At 33.2% G+C, this 23025-nt stretch overlaps 1 protein-coding gene across 1 annotated transcript in view; it reads left to right on the forward strand.

The window, feature by feature from the left end:
- The window catches only part of LOC105825324 (activating signal cointegrator 1 complex subunit 3-like), a 78780-nt gene that overhangs the window by 41440 nt on the left and 14315 nt on the right, over nucleotides 1-23025 (forward strand). The gene's annotated exons all lie outside the window — the stretch shown is intronic.

Here is a 23025-nt window from a genome sequence, read left to right on the forward strand (position 1 = left end):
AGTTTGAGACTAGCCCTGGAAACATAGCGAGACCCTGCCTCTACCAAAAAAAAAAAAAATAGCTATGTATGGTGGTACACTCCTGTGGTTCTATCTACTCGATAAGCTGAGGCAGGAGGAGTGCCTGAGTCCAGGAGTTCGAGGCTGTGGTAGCTGTGATCATGCCACAACACTCCAGCTGAGGGTGACAGAGCAAGACCCTGTCTCTAAGTATGAATGAATAAATAAATAAACACTGAAAAACAGAGTGATCTAGAAATAATTAGACTGTTTGATATTTTAGATCACTTGTTCAATAAAGACTTGTATTTTTGTAGGTATTTTTTCTATCACATAAAGGAAAACATTTTAATTTCTGCGGTATGATTTGGTTACGTTATTCAAAGTGATGAATTACTTTTAATGTCACATAAAAAGTTTATCTTGAGGGTTTTGTGTTTTTGCTCTCAATACTAGCATTATAGTTCCTTCCTAGTATGAACTTAGAATAATGCCAACCCAATTTTAATACTGGACAAATTGAATGAGTAACATACTTGATAAAAGATTAAGAGAGATGGCATACTGTTGGAGAAAGGACAGAGGCTTTGAAATGAGTTCTTCCTTTCCCACTTATTCGTTGTGAGACTTTAGGTAATTGAATCTCTCAGAAGCTCAGTGTTCTTGTTGGGCAATCTCAGGAGGGTACCAATACCAAAATATAGAATTGATATGAGCATTAAATGTGATATCATATCTAAAATGGTAAGTAGCATATGGTAAATACTCATTACATGGCAGCTGTCGATTCTGTTTGTTGTTATTGGAATTAGGAATTTTTAAATCACACGGAGTATGAATCAGAAATACAGAAAGAAATACTAGCTATTTTTTTTTTCAGAGAGAAATTTAGGGAATTACCTGACTAGATATTGGAGGACTAAACCCATGGTAGTGATAGGTGTTATGCTGATTTACATAGGTTGGGAAGTAGGGTATTATATTGTTAATTCTGTGATCAGTCTCATTTACCTTGAATGTTTTACACTTGGTTTAATTTATCTCAATGTTTCACATTATTAAATGAATTTTCTCTAACATTCTGAAAATAATAACATTGTTTTAAAAATTGTGATTTATAAGGAAAATTTTACTGATATTTGCTTATCATAATTGAATACATAGCAATTATCCTATTATGATTATAGAGAACTGAAACTTATAAACATCAAACTAATAATGGATATTTTATTTTCTGAGTGAGCCATGAAATTATTCTTTTAACTTCTCAATACCTAGGTGAAGTTTGTATTTGTCAGTTCTTTACCACAGTTTTAAAGTGTGTAACTGAATTCGATTGTTAGAGGGGGAGTATTTTCTAGTTCTCAAGATTTTTTCATAATCTACTTCATTGCAGGCTCAAACTAAATTCATGCATCCATCTATTCATCATATATTTATTGTATGCTTACTATGTTATTAGGTACAGTGCTACTTACTGGACATAAAAAGATGAATAAGACAGCAACCTTGTTCTCTTATTCATAACCTTAATTATTTAGCAAGAAGAGACATGTCAACAAGTAACTATATTCAAATATCATCGGTATTATGATATTATATACAAAGAAAATGGGAGGCATAAAACAACAAGTCAGAGATTTAGTAGAGGGTAAGTATGGTAGGAAAAGTATTCATAGTTGAGGTTAAGCTTGAGCCAAGTCTTAAAATGTGACTAGATTTAACTTTTTCAAGTGGATCAGAAAGGTAGGGAGCATATTTCAAGCTTGAGAAAGAACACAGCATGTTTAGAGAGTTGCAGTTTTGTAAAGTGAGAGTGCAGGATGCAAAGTGGGGGGTATTGAGATACAGGGTGTGCAGATAGGTAAGAGTACGCCTTGTGCACCTTGTTAAGGTATGTTATAAACCACTCTGAAGCTTGTATGGTCTGGTACAGTGATTTTTTTCATCCAGGGCTTAATGGATAGTTTTAACATGTAAGTGAATATTTCATATTCTGTGAGTGACTTGAATAGCAGAATTTTATATGGTTCATCCCCTTAGTGTTTTGATTTTCCTGTCTATGTATGAAAATGAACAATCATTATGATAATTTTTGTTCTACAGTGTAGCTTATTCATAGTTTATATTTTAGATCTTTTTCTGTGCAGCTATAGTCTGTTGTTACAGCAAATTTCAGTTTAATTTTGAAGTGATACTTCAATAGAAAAATGTTGTTTCAATACAGTTGTTCTTGACCAGTGTTATTTTCACTTTAGGATGTGCTATACCTTATGTGTTGTCTATTTACTTTTAAATCCCTCACGTAAGCCTGGAAAGAGGGTAATTAAAAAAAAATCAGTTCATATGATAGTAGAGTTAATTTTCATTTCTGTTTAAGCTTTTACTTGACTGTTTAAATAGGAATATTTAAATAACAGACTCTGTGCTATTGCTCCAGAAATTTAGTAGAGCCATGGTAACGTATTTTTTACCTATAATCTAAGGAAAGCATTCATAAAGCTACTTCTATGGTAAAGGAATTTTTAATTTTCAACATTATTTCCCAGCTCTGAATAAAGTTTATTGACCCAGTGACTAATTGATGGAAAAACTGTTTGTAAGGGCTAACCATTTAGTCTTTTTTTCCCAAAGACCTTTATGTTATTGTTGAACTATTGTTATAAACGTGGGAATATAAAGTATATGCATATGATAACATTTACCACAAAGACAAAGTAAGAAAGGTTCTAGTCTGAAACATGTGGAGAGGAATAATGCTAATGACAATAGTAATAATAATCATAACTGGCATTAATGTATGATATAAGGCATTATATTAAGTGCATTATGTGCATGGCTTCATTTAATCTTTATAGCAATGCTTTGAGGTAGCAGTGTGCTGGATTATAGACTGTTAGAAGCCCTAAGAATGGAAAAGATTACACTCTGAAGCACTTCTCCTTTTCATATGTGATTAAAAATTTAAAAAATAGCGTACTAAAGCAAACATAGGAAAGTCTAATAAAATTTCATTTGTTATTGTGGTGGCAAAGTTGATATCTTTTTCAAACATCAAATTCTTAAAAAAAAGTTTTTCTAACTTTTTGGTACTGCTGCTTTGCCGGTATTTTAAGGAAATGCTTTGTCAGCCTTATGGATTATTGCTCTCTAGAGATAGGGATTTTATAGTTTAGTAATGAGTTTAGAGATACTGGAAAATTTGTCTGAGGTTACAGGGTAAGTAGTAGATCTAGGATTTAGATTCACATGTTCTGACTCCATTGGGTTCTTTGTTTGCCAAGAAGTAGATCTATATGTATTCCCGTATTTGGTGCTTCGAAATATCAAGCATCTTAAATATGTAGGGGACTCTTTGGCATTTTCTCTTAATTTTTTTTTTTTTTTTTTTTTGAGACAGAGTCTCACTTTGTTGCCTGGGCTAGAGTGCCGTGGCGTCAGCCTAGCTCACAGAAGCCTAAAACTCCTGGACTCAAGCAATCCTTCTGCCTCAGCCTCCCGAGTAGCTGGGACTACAGACATGCGCCACCATGCCCGGCTAATTTTTTCTATATATTTTTAGTTGTCCAATTAATTTCTTTCTATTTTTGGTAGAGACGGGGTCTCGCTCTTGCTCAGGCTGGTTTCAAACTCCTGAGCTCAAACAATCCGCCCGCCTCGGCCTCCCAGAGTTCTAGGATTACAGGCGTGAGCCACCGCGCCGGCCCTACTCTTAATTCTTTAGAAACAATGCTTTCCCTTTTAGAGTTTCAAATAAGGAACTGGCTGAAATAAGAGAAAAGGTGAAACGTTTAGATCCTCTTTAAGATGAATTTTAATAATTCCTCAAGGAATGCGTTGCATATAAAATACTTCTATGTTCTTCTGCATGTTAAACTAATAAAATAACCCACTTCTTAGCTTTTCCCAATACCATCCTTTCTTCCCTCCCTACCATGAGCCTCTAAGTTACTTTCTCCTAAGGGAATTTCTTCGATTTCTGTAGTTTTTCTGTTAAGGCTATAGTTGTTATGATTCAGACTTAGAATTTGGTTGGCTAGAAAAATCTTTAAGGTTCTTTGTGCTCTTGAAATTTATTTCCTTTAAAAATATTTATTAAAGTTAGTACATTTTAAGTCCCAGAAACAAATAAGACTTAATATTCCACATTATTTTCTTAATCAAAACCTGTCTATTATTGGTACAGACATCTTCTGCTATTGCTGTTTCATAACCAGAATTATAGCAGTAAGGAATGTTCTATTGGGATTGTATATATAGTTCATGGGCTTTCAACAGAAATTTCCCCCCTAGAAAGTAGTAGTGTTAATAACAGTAAAAACTACAATGTTTTGAGTGCCCGTAGGAGTTGTATTCTCTATGTAAAGATGAAAAAACCCAGAGGCTCACTTGTTTACTAAAGTCACAAAGCAAGACAATGGTAGAAATTCTGAGACTTTTTCTCAACATAAGTCTGCTACTCTTATCCAGTGTGCCATCAGATTTTTTTTAAGAGAAGAGCATTAACTGGCTAGGCTCTTTGACAGAATTTCTTTTCTTATAAAGCCAGGTTAAATTCTGTCTCAGTTTGCTTACTTGTTATTAACTATGGGCTAATTACTAAGCCCTTGTGAACTTCATTTCCCTGATTTGTAAAATAATTTGCTTCACAATGTTGCTGTGAAGATTTGTGAGATAATATATGTGAAGCACTTAGCAAAATGTTTCACAAACTGTAGGCTCTCAAATGTTAACATCATGTATTTGCGCATATCACAGTTTTATTATATTTGTATACTTTATGGATCAGTAAATAAATTTTTATCTATACCTTAATTTATATGGATATTTCAAGTCATAAAATGATACTTAAAGGCTAAATCTTAATTTAGAAAATTATTTTTAATATTTTTTTGTTTTGCTTTTTTATGTCTCACTATCCTAAAGAAAATCTTTTAAATTCATTTTTTGAGGTAAGTTCTGATTTTAACAGTCCTTGTTGAAATATGAAGTTTGCAGAACTATTAATAACGAGGTAAATACTGATGGAGTTATTGTGTAATCAGTTCTTAGAAAAGTGAGTTTTGAGTTTTGTTGATACGATTGTGGTTTGCTTTTGTGCAGATGGGGTCCTTTATAGCATTTGTGATTTGACATTTGCTGTTGGCATTATCTTTTGTCTCTATGCAGGTGGTGTTACTTGACCCATGCAAGTTCATTTCTGAACCTAACTCTGTTCCAGATATGTGCTTGATCTCAAGAAGTGGGAGTTATTTGGTTAGATTGTCTTCTGAGAGAAAAGTATATTTTTTTAGTACTTATTTGCATTACAGATGATTCTAACATCCTGTGAAATTTCGATGTAGAATAAATACTATGGTTTAGTATAGTGGTCCTCAAACTTTTTGTTCTCAAAACTCCTTTAGAGTCTTAAAAATTATTGATGACCTCATAGAGCTCTTTTTTAGGCTATTTAACTCTATTGGTGTTTATTGTATTAGAAATTAAAACTGAAAAATTTTAATATATTAAATGTTTTAGTATTTTATTATTAAATCAATTAAAATAACATCAAATCCCTTATATTACTGTAATATAAATAAAATTGTTATGAAAAATAATTATTTTCTAAAATAAAAAAATGTACGAGAGTGACATTGCATTGCATTTTTAAAATCATTTAGATGTCTGTCTTAATAGAAGACAGCTAGATTCTCGTGTGCACTTCTGCATTCATTCTGTTCTGATGTCATACATTACATTTTGTAACCTCTGCAGAACTCCACTCACTTTATGCTTGTGGGAAGATGAGAATACAAAAGGTAAATAATGTTTTAGTATTTCTGTGAAAACAGTTTTTACTTCATGGTCAAACAATTTTGACCTTATCCTTCTGAAAGGAACTTAGAGATTCTGGACCACACATTGAGAACCACTGATTTAATGTTTGTGTTATAATTTGGCAAACAGGATGTAGTGATGTTTTTTTGGACCTAGAATAGGATATTTAAACTATTACTGTGCTGAAAGGTTAACATTAGTGCTTTATGAAAAGGTTGTCCATCTATTAGGTGCCGTGCATTCTTTTTGGTAGCCTTAGCCCACTGAGCAATAAGGATACCAACATCAACCAGATTGGAATTAAAATAGTATCCTTTCAACTATGAGGACCAAATATGTATTGCTTTTTTATAGTCTTTCCACGAAATAATCAGAGCCTCTATTCCCTCTCCCAGTTGAAAATTATACTTTATGAGAATGTTGAGAATGTTTAGAATCATAGAATTTCCCCACCCAATGTAATATTTTTGTTTCTAGCATTCTATCCAAATGGTGATCTCTATGTAATGAGGTGTGTTTATTTTAATGGAGAGGTTTTTTTTTTCCCCCCCTTTTCCTCTAAAGGCATTGCATTTCTTTCCAGAGTAGTTTTCCTGTAAATTATTTGTTTGGCTAACTGATACTACTCCTGTCACTTCTGCTATTTAGTCCTGTATCTGTACAATGGGGCAACAAAGTCATAGAGCCCTATTCTTACATGACTATGTTTTAGACATATGCTGGCAGTTATGTTTTTCATTTCTTAGTCTTTTTTAATTAAAGTGTAAAACTCCTTCAATTTTCCTCTATGTTGATATTAATCCATTATGAATACAATTTGGATATATTTTTCAGTGTTGTAATAGTACTGATATATAGAAGGCTTTTCATTATCTTGTCTTCAAAGATGTAACATTTTCAGTTACTTTGCTGATTCAAGAATGAATAACATAATCTCATAGGAAAAGAATTAAGATTATTTTGTCATGACTTGTGAATTCTGTTGTCTGTTATGTTACATCGTCATGTGTTGATGTTAAACTTACAGTTAAGTCGTTTTCACAACCCGTGGTTTTTATCTTTTATTTTTTCAAATAGGGACTTTTGCTTTCATCTGGCACTTATGTTTTTTTAATTATTTCTGAAAGATATCAGTGAGTCTGAGATCAAATCTGAAAATGATTCCTGCACCTTGTGATATGATTCATTAGGTTAGGATATTCCTTAGTACTGTCTCCTTTACCATAGGTAGCATGCAATATTTATGGTTTTTATTTGGTTCTTCCCTGTTTTAAGCTAATATTGGCTATTATAGAAGATGCAAGCAAAGTTAGAATTGACTAGTTCTCTTGTCTTCCCTGAGGAAAGGACATTCCTTGGTTTTATTTCCTCACCTCAGGCATTGATAAAAGGACTGTTTTGTCTTATTTTTTGTGTGCATAGACTTTTTGAAGACTTAACCTTCTAGATATACTATTATAGGTTTTTAAAATATATATGTATAAATGTATTTTTTTTAATTTTAGAGACGAGGTCTCGCTAAGGTGCCCAGGCTTACCTCGAATTCTTGGGCTCAAGCAAATCTTTTTGCCTCAGTCTCCTAAGTAGCTGGGACTATAGGCTTGTATTTGTTTTTTATTGTGATTTTGCTATCATTTTTTCCTCCTTTGTCCCTTGTACTTTTTTAGTTTATGGCTACTAGTGTATCCATAATGTTTTATTAGATACCAGTCAATTTTTTTCTGTTTTTTTCCAGGATTGTGATGGAAATATCAGTTTTAAATGTTGCACATTTTTATACTTCATTTTTCTAATTTCAAAAAATATATCAGAATTATAGAAAGTTTAGAATAATTTTAAACAAAATGCAGGAACTAAATCATCTGTAATCCCACCATTATCCAGCCATAACCATTGCAAATATTTTGGAGTATATATATTTTTAAAAATACAACTACTTTAAGAATTGGGTGATACAGTATATATAATTTTGAACCTGTTTTTCCATTACTTAACATTTTCTTTTATGCATGTTTTTATGACAATATTCTATTGTATAATAATTTTTAATGGTCACATGGTCTCAAAGTATTACATTTTTCATCAGATTCTAGTTTATTAATTGTCTGCTATTGAAGGTTTAAGTTATATTTAGCTTTCTGTTATTGTAAATAACATTGCAATAAAGACTGTTATGTTAAATATTTACTCATACTTTTTTTTTTGGAATGTATTCCTATCAGTGAAAATTTTGCATCTAAAAGTACTCACTGGTTTTGAGTGGAATGTTATTTGGATCGGATGTATCTTTTATCTGTTTTTAATTTGTGAATATATCTGAATATGTCCATATTGTATACTCTAAAGTGATATGGCCATTTTCTCAGAAGATTCTTGTCATTTCTACATTGCCTGCTATATTAGGTTATTAATTCTATTTTTACTTTAAAAGGAATGAAATATTCATGAGGAAATTTCAAGACTCATTAGTTTTTCTTTTAGCTAAATTTAACATTTAGGAAAAGTTAAGATAGTTGAAGTATTTCACATGGTTTAACAGGTCTCTTAAGTTTTATAATCTGTATTAGGAAAACATAAGCCATATCTTTTCTTTATCTTGGTTATATGTTGCTTTTTTTCTTCTTAAGAAAAAAAACCCTGTTTTTCAAAACTTTTTGAAGAGAAAGCTATGGCAAGATAGGAGGATGGACATAATATTCGTATATGGAAGAAGAGTGGTCCAAGGATTATAACTAGGATGTCTGGATAGAAGGTGCATGAAGATAGATCTCAGATCAGTCAAACCTTTTCAATTTTCAGGTTCTATAAATATATTGAGCTCTTGTAGTGAGTAATGAGATTTGTTATTGGAGATGTAGAAATATATGCTGAATCATCACTTTTTGGAATTTGTAGGTGGTTAGATATTGATGACTTTTAAGATACCTATAAATTCTAAGAGTTTTGGGAGTCATACATCATTTTGTTATAGATATGAGTACCAAACTATTTTGCTTTTAATTGGAATGGTTGCTCAGGAGTAGGATATTTTGTCAAATTTCATACTTTTTTCCTTTTCTGTTTGACACTGTTCATTATTTCATTCAGTCATTCATTCTCTACTATGTGCCAAATAACTCTTAAGTTTTGGGGTATAAAAGGTAATCTAGCAAAGTTTAATCAACCCATCATCATTATTTTAGTTCCTTAAGTCTCCTACTTTTGGAACTTTCACACGCAGAGGAATGGGCAGGAAAATTATACATGATGTAATGAATGTTGTTAAGACCAGTTTGGAGGAACACGTGGATACAAAGATTTTACATATTGGGAATTACCTGTTATGTATTGATATGAAGAAGAAATGAGATAAATGCATTGTATTAATAAAGGATAGATTTCTGTTATTAGTATATGAGATGAATAAAAACATTTTGGCTTATGTTTTAACTGTAAGTTTGTAAAGATAAATAAGTATGATTATTAGATTGAGAAATTAGTATAAGCATTAATTTAAATATTTAAGATTTTTTAAAAATTTCAATAGATTTAGGGAGTACAAGTTGAATTCCATTACATATATATGTTGTATAGTGGTGAAGTCTGGCTTTTAGTATGCCCATCACCTGAATAGTGTACCTTGTACCCAGTAGGTAATTTTTCATTCAGTCTCCAGTGTCCATTATACCACTTTGTGTGTCCTTATGGTAGCCATAGCTTAGCTCAACCTTATAAGTGAGAATATGTGGCATTTATTTTTTTGTTCCTGAATTACTTAGGATAATGGCCTCCAGTTCCATCCAAGTTGCTGCAAAAGATATTATTTCATTCCTTCTCATGGCTGAGTACTACTCCATGGTGTGTGTGTGTGTGTGTGTGTGTGTGTGTGTACCATATTTTCTTTATCTACTCATTAGTTGGTAGGCACTTAGATTGATTCTGTATCTTTGCAGTTGTGAATTGTGCTGCAGTAAACATATGAGTGCAGGTATCTTTTTGATATTATGGTTTATTTTCCTTTGGGTAGATACCTAGTATGGGGATTGCAAGACTAAATGGTAGATATACTGTTAGTTCTTTGAGAAATCTCTATAGTGATCTCCACAGAGGTTATACTAATTTACATTCCCACCAACAGTATATAAACATTCCCTTTTCACCACATCTGTGCCAACATCTGTTGGTTTTTGACTTTTTAATAATGGCAATTCAGACAGGGGTAAGGTGATATCTCCTTGTGGTTTTAATTTTCATTTTCATGGTAATGAGTGATGTTGAGCATGTTTTCATATATTTTTGGCCATTTGTACATCTTCTTTTGAAAAATGCCTGTTCATGTCACTTGCTCACATTTTAATGGGATTTGTTTTCATCTTGCTGAGTTGTTCTTTTTAGATTCTGGATATTAGTTCTTTGTTGGGTATATAGTTTGCAAATATTTTCTCCCATTCTTTAGATTGTCTATTCTTTTGATTATTTCTTTTACTGTGTGGAAGCCTTTTAATTTAATTAAGTCCCATTTGTCTATTTTTGTTTTTGTTGTATTTGTTTATGGGATCTTAGTCACAAATTCTTTGCCTAGACCAATGTCCATAAGAGTTTTTTCTTGGCTTTCTTCCAGGATTTTTATCTATCTAAATACAACTAGATAGATAAATTATGTGATGTAAACATATTCTATTTGGATCTCAGTAGACCATTTTATAGTAGACTTAAAATATCTTCTAGACCAATGCTGTCTTTTTGTGACAATTGAAATATTCTATGTTTGCTGTCCAACACAGCAGTCACTAGCTACATGTGGCTTTGATCACTTGAAATGTGGCTAATATGTGATTAATTTTTACTTAATTTTAATTACTTATACTTCATGTGGCTAGCAGCTACAATATTAGGGCAATATCTAAATCAAACAAGAGAGAGATATGTCAGCATGCAGTTACATGGAATTGGTAGTTGACTGAAAAAACCTTACCCTAAATATTGTTTCATTGCCAATTTGAGGGCAAGTCTTTTTTCTTTTTATCGTGTGGTTTCTTACTTTGAAGTTCTGTCTTCAGCACTTCAATCAGTAATTGGCATAAAGATATAGTTATGAAACTTATAAAGGTCAGATTCAACATTGATAGTTATTACTGATATGATGGATGGCATAATCCAGATTTACAAAGCTTCCAAAAGACTGAAATGAGGAAATAGTAAAAATGAACTGTAAAAGGGATCCATTTGGAGTTCTGGACTTAAATATTTTTTTTTTTCCTGAGGCAGATCTGTGTCAGATCACAGTGGTGCGATCATAGCTCACTGCAGCCTCAAACTGCTGGCCTCAGGCAATCCCCCTGCCTCAGCTCCCTGAGTAGCACTATAGGCATGTGCCACTACACTCCACTAATTTATTAAAAATTTATTTTGTGGAGATAGGATCTTCCTATGTTGCCTAGGTTGGTCTTGAACTCCTGGTCTCAAGCAATCCTTCCCCCTCAGCCTCCCAAAGTGCTGGATTACAGGCATGAACCACAATGCCCAGACTTAAATATTATTGTATAAAGTACAGAATATGAGAGACTTGGCCTAACAGGAATTCATGTGGGAAAAAATTAAAACCAAAGGTTTTTACTTCACTGCACATTCAGTTTGATCCAACAATGTGATGTTGTTACTATCTTATGCTGTGTTCAGAGAAGTTGAGCATCTAGTCCAAAACTAGTACTGATCTCTGTGATATGCTCTGACCAAATTATAGTTGAAATATTGTCTTCAATTTTGGATGCCATTTTTTAAGAAACTCAGTAAAAGGAATGTTTCTAAAGGAACCTGGATGAAGGATCATCGTAAACCAAGTTATATGACCAACAGTAAGGAATTGATCCATTTTTACCTGGGAAAGAAAGAACTTGAGTAAAGTGTACCTAGTATATTACTTGGCATTATCTTCAAATATGTGAAGGACTGTCTTATATAAACGCTATTAAAATCATTCTTTTAATCCCAGAGGGCACAGCCAGTGTGATAGGTGAAAGCTCTAGTGAGACTGATTGGGTTCAGTAGAAGGAAGGAATTTTTGACAGTTTTTATAGCATTCACTAACAGTGGCGTGAGTTGCCTTATGAATTTTTGTTGGTGGAAGTATGCTGAATATTCATCAGCCAGGAAAAATTGTCAGTAACAATAGTAACTATTGAACACTTATTGTCAGTCGCTGCTAATATTAGTCTTTTAACAGATGAGAAAGCTCAGAGATCAAGAAGGTTGCCCATAGTCGTGTAACTAGGAATTGACAGAATTGATAACCATACCTAGTCTCTCTGACTTCAAGTCCTTGTTCTCAATTGTCATGTTACTTTGCCCTTTAATGACAGTAATTATTCCTTTGGATGGGAGCTATGTTTAGATGTCCTCTAAGCTTTCTCCCAAACTGAGATTAGATGAATTCATTGTAACTTTTTGGGAAGATGTGTGTGAATGGTGACTGAGGAAGATTGATTTATTTCTAGTACATAACAGATTGAAGTGGAGACATACTAGTAGTAGGCAGGAAGTTTAAGTAGGAAGCTGTGATCTCACTGATGATTGAAGCTTTAGTTGGAGCAGTGGTTTCAAAACTATTGATGCCTTTTATAGCATACTATGAAATATTGTATTTAATTTCATCATGAAACCAAGAATAATTTTGCCAGCAAAAAATGGAGTTATATGCATGCAATATGCATGCACATATTACAATCAAGCATACCTTCTTGATGATATCAGATGTTTTCTGTTAATATTTGTTATATGTTCATGTATTTCCTTACAAGTGATAGTTGATTATTGGGTACTTTTATAGTGTTTTCTTTGAATTATTATTGTATCACAATTACTTTTAAATAATAAATGCATCAGTATCATGTATGTTTAGCAAAGTTTCACTGAATATTTCTTCAGATTAAAACAGTGCGAAAAGATATATATGTAAAGCACTTAATACCTGGGACATAAGTAGTATAAAAGTGTTACTTATTGTTATCATTATCATCACGATACAAATTATTTTGTCTACTTTTCTTCCCTATTTGATTATGATTCATTTATTTTAATAATACTAAACACCTAAAGTTAATTGCTTATTACATGCAAGGTGCTATGTCAGATACATTTATATACATTATTTAGTCCACATCACAACACTGTGAAGAATATATACCCTGTACAGTTTAGAAAACAGAGACTCAGAGAGGATGTCTAAGGTCATAAAGCTTGAGCAGTACACGATTTGAGCCCTGATTGATCTGCTATGCTAAACTGCTGTTACACTAGCGTTCATAAATTTGGTAAATTATTAAACTAAGTTTACCAACAAAGGGTAATGTGATCTAATGAAACTAGATTGCTGACTTAGAAAGCAAGCATAAAAAAGAAGTTTCAAAAATGTAAGCAGTGATGGTATTGGTGAGTTATAATCTGTATTTCTTTACATTCTATGAAGCAGCAACATTTTTCAGAAACACCATTCATTTAATAACATTTTTAGAAAAAATACTATATTAAATATAGATACAGATTATAAGACATTCCTAGATCAGAAAACTATTACTATGTGAAAAAACTTTTATAATAGAATGATACTTTAAAGCATTGGTCTCCAAAATATTTTGATCATACCTTCTATCCATTTTTGATAATTCATCCCCAATATAAATATAGTTATTTAATTTTAAATTATGTATAAATTATTATACCTTATGTTAATAATAAAACATACCCAGAAATGGAGAACTTAAAAGGATACTATTTTAAAATACTAACTTTATTGATGGTATTAACCTTTCTAATTGGAGTAGTGCGATTGAATATACTTCAGTATTTTTGAATCTTGGTTTAACACTGTGATGTTTTGAAGTTCTGGTTCTATGATCAGTTCAATTCAGTACTTCATCTTTAGAACAATGGGAAGCCATTGGAGACTTTTTGGCAAGAGATGGAGGGGAGGTGCCATACAGTGATCAGATCTGAATTTTATAAAATTCACTCTGGTTGTAATGTGGAGAATGGTTTCGAGAATGTTTTGGGTAGGTGTGGAGAAACCATTTAGGAACCTTTTTGAATGGTTTAGGTAACAAATGTTTGGGAGCTTAAAATAGAAAAGCAGAAAGACTTGAACTCTGTTTAGTAGTTGAAATCAAGAGGACTTGGTAATGGATTGATTATAGGGGTGAACAAGGTGTGTTTAGTGGGGTAAGCAGATGTTAAGAATACCTTTTAGGCTTTTAACTTATGGAAGTTAAAAGCCTGGAAGGATGACAGTACCATTCATGGAGGTAGAGAACATGGATATAGAAAAGGGCAAAGTGGGTGGAAAACCATGGACAGTTTTAGACATGTAGAATTTTGAGAGACCTTGAGACCTCCAAGTGGGAATGATAAGTGGGAAATTGATATATGGAGCCCATAGTTGAGTTCTGGGAAAGATGTGTAAATTTAAGAGTATTCAGTGTATGCTTGCTAATGAAAGCTAAGGGCTTGGATAAGAGCACTCCGTATTTGGACTGAGGGTAGCCTTCAGGAACTCTGACATGCAGTAATCAAGAAATTGAGGATGAGCCTAAAGAGGAGACAGTAAGGAAGCAGCCAGAGTGGTAGGGTATATTTGATGTGCCAAGGATATCAAAAAAAAAAAAAAAAAGACTAAGGAGTATTCAGTGTGAAATGATACATTGAGGAAGATCCAGGAAGATGGTGCCAGAAAAATATTCATTATCTTTATCAAATCTATGAATGAGTGTCCTCCAAACAGAACGAATAGTAGTGGATAATAATAGATCTGCTACTGATAAAATTTACATAGATATATCTTATTTTTACTTTGTTTTCCATGTTCTATACTTTGAAGAGATCAAAGTTTTTAAAAAAATGATAATCTAGAAAAGGCCTGGTTCCAGAAATTCTGTGTAAATAACACATAGTATAGATAGAGAGCTAAAGATTGGGAATGTATTTATGAGTGATTTATGTTTATTGAGTTATTGCCCCTTTTTATATTTATAGAGAAATGGTTAAGCAGTCTATGATGTTGCTTTGGATAAAGATGCAAAGAATTCATATGAAACAATATTTTAGATTTATTTATTAGAATATAGTCAGTCTGTTGGATATTTATAAAGTATGATCAGTTATCCCTGTTTTTGTGGTTATTAATACCTGTTTGCCATAGTTTTGTCTGGAAAATTATGTAATATGTCTGTTTTAATACTTTGTAGAAAAGCTTTTCAGGTATTTTGAAGGCAAACATCATGTCCAACTGTAGTCATTCATACCTCTCCAAATTAAATATCACAAGTTACTTTATTTCTTTTCATATAACATATCCTATAAATGGGCTCTTCACCATCCTGGTTACTTTGTTCAGGATGTACTTTAATTTTTCATTGTAATCTTCTTAAAAAGTGTAGATTAAGATTGAACTCAGCACTCTAAATACGGTGCAACCAATGTAGTGTCCTTTGGAAAGTTCAGTGATATGTTTGAGATACTACATCACTATTGATACATTAAATTTTTCATAGCCTTCATTATATTTTTATTCATATTGAGCCTGCAGTAAACTAACCCTCTACCCTTTGAAGCTTTCCTGGAATTTATTTGTGGCACCAGTTTTCTCTATCTTATACAAGTATACATGAGTTTTTTAAATCTAATTGTGGGGTTTTATATTTACTTCTAATACTACTTCTTAGGTTTGTCCAGACTATATAAGAATATTTAGAAAATTTTAAAATCTTGATTCTATTATGTACCATATTAACACTGTCAATACATTTGACTTAATATATCTTTTAGTTTATATATCATTGGTAAAATTGTTGAACAGGACAGAACCTTGAACAATCCTTGAATAACAAGGATTTAGTGGCTTATCTCAATATTGAGATTAATCCCATAATCTACTAATTATGTTATTCAAAAGGATGCCTTGCTTACATCAAGACAGTCTTTCTACTGTGTCACTGGCTATTTTCCAGAATGCGCATTGATTATTTGTTGTGGAAAATGGTTGGCCTCTCTTTTGAAAAAGGTCTTTTTGGAGCTCTAGATAGACTTATTTTTGACTTTTAATGAATTTGTTAATATTCACTAGATGGAAACAAAATGGAACTGACAAACCTTTTGTAAATATTGAAATTTTGTTTGCTTTAAAGCCTGTTTTAGTGATTACTTAATTATTTCTTCAAGATTTTTAACTAGTCTGAGAAGCAGGGTTCAAACAGCGCAATAATATGACCAGAACTGTGTTGTGCTTGGAAATAATGTTTTGCTTCTAAATCTTTGAGTAATCCGTAATCCAAAGTAGGTTTGTTGTATTTATTTGGTGGTTTCACAAACCCTCAGTTTATCCCTGAATTTTATCTCTAGCCAGTTCGAGAACAGATTTATAGTTGTTATTTAGGCCCATTATCTATGTTTTTACCAATTCTTAAAGGATTTGTAGTGTAATTTCCCATGGTATATTATTTAAAAGGTCATACATTATTTTTTAGTTTGCTTTTGTGGTGATGTAATATCTGGGATCCATTTGATACTGTGTTAGGAATATAGCATCCACTATAACATTATTGCTATTAGAATAACAGTGATCTAATTCACTGTATAATGGAAAGTGCGATTACCTTTCTTGAGAGATTCAAAAATTGCATTCATCTGTTAAATGTGTTGCATTGTCAAGAAACAAGGAAGTAATGCTGTTTTAGTTTGTACGTGTTCTGAAATAATTTTATTGGCATCTAAGGAACTTAGTCTGCAGGTTAATTTTTTGACTGTTTTCATTCTTTAGTTTAATGAAGAACTACTTTAAGTTAATAATTTAATGAAAAAGATTTTATAACAGTAAGAATTATAAGAACCTTTGTCTATTGAAAAATACCTTAACAGCTAATAACAGACAATAATGGCTTTAACAATATCTGCCAGGAAGAGGATGTTACCAATCTATACCTATGTGTCTTCCTTAAATCTCATATCCTTAGTTTACAGCCAGGATAGTGAAACTTGCCTTTTCATTGTTTGAGAGCTGCATTCTTTCATTTTTAATTTTTTAACCTTTTTAGTAGATATCTGTTTCTGTACCCATAGGTAACTACTTCTTCCCTCTTTTTTTTTTTTTTTTCAATTTGGTACCTGCAAGAACTTGTATCAGTACATAGAGCAGTGATCCAGACCCTGTACCTTTACAAACAGCCATTCTGAATGCCAAATTAGCTTGTAGTGCAAATCTTGAACGAGAACTGCACCTGCTCTCAATGTGGATGAAAATGGCAAATGTTATGGAAAACATAATTTTGGGATTTCCTTAACACTAATGGCAGGTGATTTCTGAATTCTGCTGGGGATTCTTCATCTTGGGGTTATGGACATCTTATTCAGAGGAAATCAGCCTTCTTGTCTCTTTTGATTGAATTTAGGTATGTTATTTTTAAGAAATGATGTGCTTTTTGTGCTGTAATCCTATGCTTGAGATGTTGCATTAGAAGTTATCTTCCAAATATACTGGCGGTTTCCTAGAATTATATTTTGGGCCAAAAATTGCTAGCTAGAATCTAACTAGAATTTATCATGTATGAATATTGCATTTTGGATTAAGTAACTGAGTATCTAAGACTATATAAGTAAGGGTATCTCTGCTATGGTGAGTTATTGTGGAAGAATGGTCTCATTTTAAGAATTAACAAATTGTTTGAGAGTTAACAGGATTTAAAGGACAGTTTATGCTGTATGTAGAAAGCTTTTCTTACTATAATTTGTTTTGAGTATGGGGGGAAAGTAACTATGTAGGTATGTATTGCAATTTTCTTTTTTGAATTTGTAGCTTCTTTAATACCACCCTTAAGCTTAAGCACATGGTTTGTATCTTCTGACTAAGATACTCATTTAATCTTTTTTCTTTTTTTAAAGAGACAGAGTCTTGCTCTGTCACCAGGCTGGAGTATACAGTGGCACCATCATAGGTCACTGTAGCCTTAAACTCCTGGACTCGAGCAATACTCCTGCCTCAGCCTCGTGAGTAGCTGGGATAACAGGCATAAGCCACTGCACCCCCTAGCTAATGAAAAAAATTTTTTTCGAGACAGGCTTTTCCTGTGTTGCCTAGGCTAGTCTCTAAGGTCTGGCCTTAAGCAATCCTCCTGCCTTATCCTCCAGAGTAGCTGGGATTACAGGTGTGAGCCACTGAACCTGGCTTTATATTTAATCTTTATCTTTCAACCCTTAAGCAATTTTCTTTGTTACTTTTACTATTTTGGTTCATAAGGTTTTTTTTAATAACTTCAATGATACGTAATTCACATAACATACAATGTACCCATTTAAAGTATATAAATCATTGTTTTTAGTATAATAAGACTTTAGATAAGAACATCCACCACCACATTCCATTTTAGAGAATTTTTATCACTTCATAAAGAAATCCTAGACCTTTTGCTACCATCCTCCATTCCCCTTCCTCCTGCCCCCTCCACCCTTATTTATTTTCTGTTTTTAGAGATTTTCCTATTTTGGAAATTTTACACAAATGGAATCATATAATATGGTCTTTTCTGCCTCTTTTCTTTCACTTGGCAAAATGTTTTCAGAGTTCATTCATGTTGCACACTGCTTCACTCATTTTATGGCTGAATAATATTCCACTGTGTGGATATACCACATTTTCTTCATTCATATTTGATGAACATTTGGGTTGTTTCTACTTTTTGACAATTGTGAATAGGCAAATTTGTGTACATGATTTTGGATGCATATTTCAGTTCTCTTGGGTATATGATGAGGAGTGGAATTGTTGGGTCATATAGTAATTCTGTGTCTAACTTACTGAGGAGCCAGCTAACTTTGCCATGGTGGCTGCACAATTTTGTATTCCCACAAACAATGTATGAGGCTCCATTTTCTCCACATCCTCACCAACACCTACTATCTTCCATTTTTTTATAGCCTTTGTAGTGAGTATTAAGTAATATCTTCACTGTGGTTTTTTTGTTTGTTTGTTTTTTTATTTCAGCATATTATGGGGGTACAGATGTTTAGGTTACGTATGTCGCCCTTGCCCCCTCTCCTCCCCTAAGTCCAAGTTTCAAATATGTCCATCCTTTGGGTGGTGCGCATTGCACTTTTTTTTTTGTTTGTTTTTTTTTATTCCAGGGTATTGTGAGGGTACAAACATTATATTTACACTTCATGTCTTTGCCTCACCCAAGTGCAGGTTAAAGGCATGCCCTTCCCTCCCTTTAGTGCTCCCTGTGTCCTTTAGTTGTAGATTTGCCCCCCCATCCCCCTAATCACTAGAGAGTGCTCTGCCATGTGATCAACCTAGTGTTGATCAGTTAGTACCAATTTGATGGCGAGTACAAGTGGATCCCGTTCTTCTGCTCTTGTGATGCCTCACTTTGGATAATGGGCTTAAGTTTAATCCAGGAAAGTATAAGAGGTGCTAGATCACTGTCGTTTCTTATGATTGAGTAATATTCCATTGTAAACATACACTGCTGGTGGGACTGCAAATTAGTGCAACCTCTGTGGAAAAGAATTTAGAGATACTTCAGAGAGCTAAAAATAGAAATACCATTCGATCCAGCAATAGCACTATTAGGCATCTACCCAAAAGAGCACAAAACATTCTGTGATAAAGACATCTGCACCCAAATGTTTATGGCAGCACAATTCACTATTGCAAGAATGTGGAAACAACCCAAGTGCCCATCAATCCATGAGTGGATTATTAAAATTTGGTATATGTTCACTGTGGTTTTGATTTGAAATGCAAGTCAAAATTCCCCGATGACTAATGATGCTGAATATCATCATGCTTATTGGCCATTTGTATATATTCTGTGAAGAAATTCAGATCCTTTGCTCATTTTTAAATTGGGTTTTCTTACTGAGTTGTAAGAGTTATTTGTACATTCTGCATACACATCCCTTATCAGATATATGATTTGCAAATATTCTCTCCCATTCTGTGGGTTGTCTCTTCACTTTCTTGGTGATGTCCTTTAAAGCACGAAAGTTTCTTAGTTAGATGAAGTCCAAATTATGTATGTTTTCTTTTGTTGCTTATGCTTTCAATGTTATATTTAAGAATCCTTTACCATATCTACAGTCATGAAGATTTACTTGTATATTTTATAGTTTTAGTTCTTACTTTTAAGTCATGGTTTCATTTTGAGCTCATTTTTGTGTATAATTTGAGATATAGGTCCAGCTTAATTCTTTATATGTGACTGGCCAGTTGTCCCAGCATCATTAATTGAAAAGACTCTTCTTTCTCATTGACTAGTCTTGCCACTCTTTTCAAAAGTCAGTTGACCATAGACACATGGGTTTATTTCTGGACTCTCAATTCTATTCCATTGATCTGTATATCTATCCTTGTGCCAGTACCACACTCTTTTGATTACTGTTGTTTTGTAGGAAGTCTAGAAATTGGAAGTGTGAGTCCTAAACTTTTTTTTTCTTTTTCAAGATTATTTTGACATTCTGGGTTTCTTGCAGTGCCATATGAATTTTAGAATCAGCATGTTAATTTCTACTAAGAAGTACCCTGAGCTTCTGATAGGGATTTCACTGAATCTGTAGATCAAATTGAGGTTTATTATGGTCTTAACAATAATAAATTTTTTGATTCATGAACATGAATGGTTCTTCCATTTAAGTCATCTTTAATTTCTTTCAGCAATGTTTACAGTTTTCAGTGTCTGAAAGTCTTGTACTTTCTTTGTTAAATTTATTCCTAAGTAATTCTTTTCGATGCTGTTATAAATGGAATTTTTTTCTTAATTTCATTTTTAGATTGTTCATTGCTAATAGAAATACAATTGATCTTTGTGTATTGATCTTGTATCCTGTAACCTTCAAGCTTGTTTATTACTTCTAATTTCTCTTTCAATCTAGATGCTTTATATTTCTTTCTCTTTCCTCATTGCTCTGGCTAGAAGCTACAATACAATGTTGAATAGAAATGGTGAGTGCAGATTTACTTGCCTTGTTTCTATCTTAGTGGATTAAGTATCTAGCCTTTCACCATTATGAAATGATGCTATGTATTAATATGTTAGTTGTGGGTTTTTCATAGAGGCCCTTTATCAGGTTAAGGCAGGTCCCTTCAAGTCCCAGTTTGTTGACTGTTTTTATCATGAAAGGGTGTTGGATTCTTTCTGCATCTGACAAGCTGATCATGTGATTTGCTTTTTATTCTATTGATATGATAGATCAATTGATTTTCTTATGTTGAACCAACTTTGTATTTCTGACAATCTTACTTTATCATGCTGTATAATTCTTTTTATATATTGCTGGGTTCAGTTTGCTAGTATTTCATTTAGGATTTATGTGTCCATATTTCTAAGGGATGTTGGTCTGTAGTTTTCTTGTAATGTGTTTGCCTGGTTTTGGTGTTAGACAAACTGGCTTCATAAAATGAATTGGGAAGTGTCCCCTTCTCTTTTTGAAAGTGTGAAAAATTAGTTTTAACCTTTTAAAATATTTAATGGAATTCAACTGTGAAGCCATCTGGACCTGGACTTTTCTTTATGGATAGTTTTTGATTAATAATTCAATCTTTCATTTGTTGTATGTCTATTCAGATGATCTAGTATTTCTTGAGTCAGTTTTGGTAGTTTGTAGCTTTCGAGGAATTTTTGCATCTCATCTATCTAATTTATTGGTACACAGTTGTTCGTTGTATTCCTTCGTAATTCTTTTTATTTATTTAAGGTTGAAATGATGTCTCCACTTTCATATGATTCTAGTGATTTAAGTCTTTTTTCTCTTTTGTTAATTTTGCTAAAGGTTTGTTAATTTTGGTGATCTTTTCAAAGAATTCCCTCGTTTTGTTTCCTTGATTTTCTTTATATTTTTTTAAAAATTCTTTATTTCATTTATTTCTGCTCTAAGCTTTATTATTTCCTCCTGCAGCCTAGTCCTTGAATCTGTGAATCTTTTCTTAATTGTGGTTCACTACAACCTTAGAAGTTTTTGAGAGAGCCCTTAGACTTCGACTTCATGCCTTGTTACAAATGACGTCAGTTCCTTTGGGAGTATTGGAAGGTATCTGTGTTTTTTGTTTTGTTTTTTTGAGAGATGAGGTCTCACTATATTGCCCAGGCTGGAGTGTAGTGGCTATTCACAGGCACAATCATAGTGTACTACAGCCTCAAACTCCTAGGCGTAAGGAATCCTCCTGCCTTAGCCTCCTGAGTATCCGGGACTATAGGTGCTGACATGGCACTCAGCTTGGAATTGTTTTATGGCCTACCTATACCCCTAGGCAAATTATCTGAGGCACGACTCTGAAGCTGGGGGTGGGGGCAATGGCAAGCGTCTCTCTAAATGATACCCCTACTTGAGGAGCTGATTATGTGATGGAGACGGTAGACGGTAGCCTAAGTTCTCCTAGATTTGTTTTACTTGGTGTGAAATGACTGCCTTTTGATGAGCTAGGTTAAGGGTAATTGGGGCCCCTGTATTTTGCTTGATGCTTGACCCAAAGATAGAGCCTCCATCCCATGAGTTGGGGGCTGGGTAGAAGAAGGGAGCCCCACTTCATGCCTGCACTTGCTGGAAACTTAGCCTCAGCCCAGATAGATGGGGTCAGATTGAGAAATGCTGTTGTCTAGCTCCTTACAGGGAGAAAGCCCTTTGACTGGGAGCTAAAGGTAGAGTGAACTCTGTGTTCTTGGCTCCAACAGTCTGGGGTGGCATTTTCGCCTTGCTAATCTGGGAAGGGAAAGGGAGGGAGTGGTTTTGATTCAAATACCACAGACTTTTGCTTTTCTTGTTGAGTGTTTATAGATTTTCTTGACTAGATACTTCTTCTTTTGCTATATACCTTTAGGACCATTTCCAGAGACTTTGAATGGTTGTTTTATTATAGCTTTCCCCAGTTTCACTGGGGAACAGTCTACAGGGCTCCTCATAATATCATGCTGGAAGTTGATCTCTCATAATTATTTTTAAAATGTGAAAATTGAACTAAATTTTTAGTTGTAACCCAGGGCTAAATGATTTGAAAAGGGGTAAAATATACCATAGATATTCAGTCAGTTCAATTTGTTTTTGCAATTTGAGCTGCAAGGCAACTCAGAAGCACCAGGAGGTTGTTTTATATTAGAACACAAAGAGCATCTTCATTCCATTTTATAGATAAATAGTATTTCATAGGTCAAAGGGCGTGTGCTTTTGTAATTTTCGTAGATATTGCCAAAT

Source organism: Propithecus coquereli, unplaced genomic scaffold (genome assembly GCF_000956105.1).
Source record: "Propithecus coquereli isolate 6110/MARCELLA unplaced genomic scaffold, Pcoq_1.0 Scaffold795, whole genome shotgun sequence".
Classification (NCBI taxonomy): domain Eukaryota; kingdom Metazoa; phylum Chordata; class Mammalia; order Primates; family Indriidae; genus Propithecus; species Propithecus coquereli.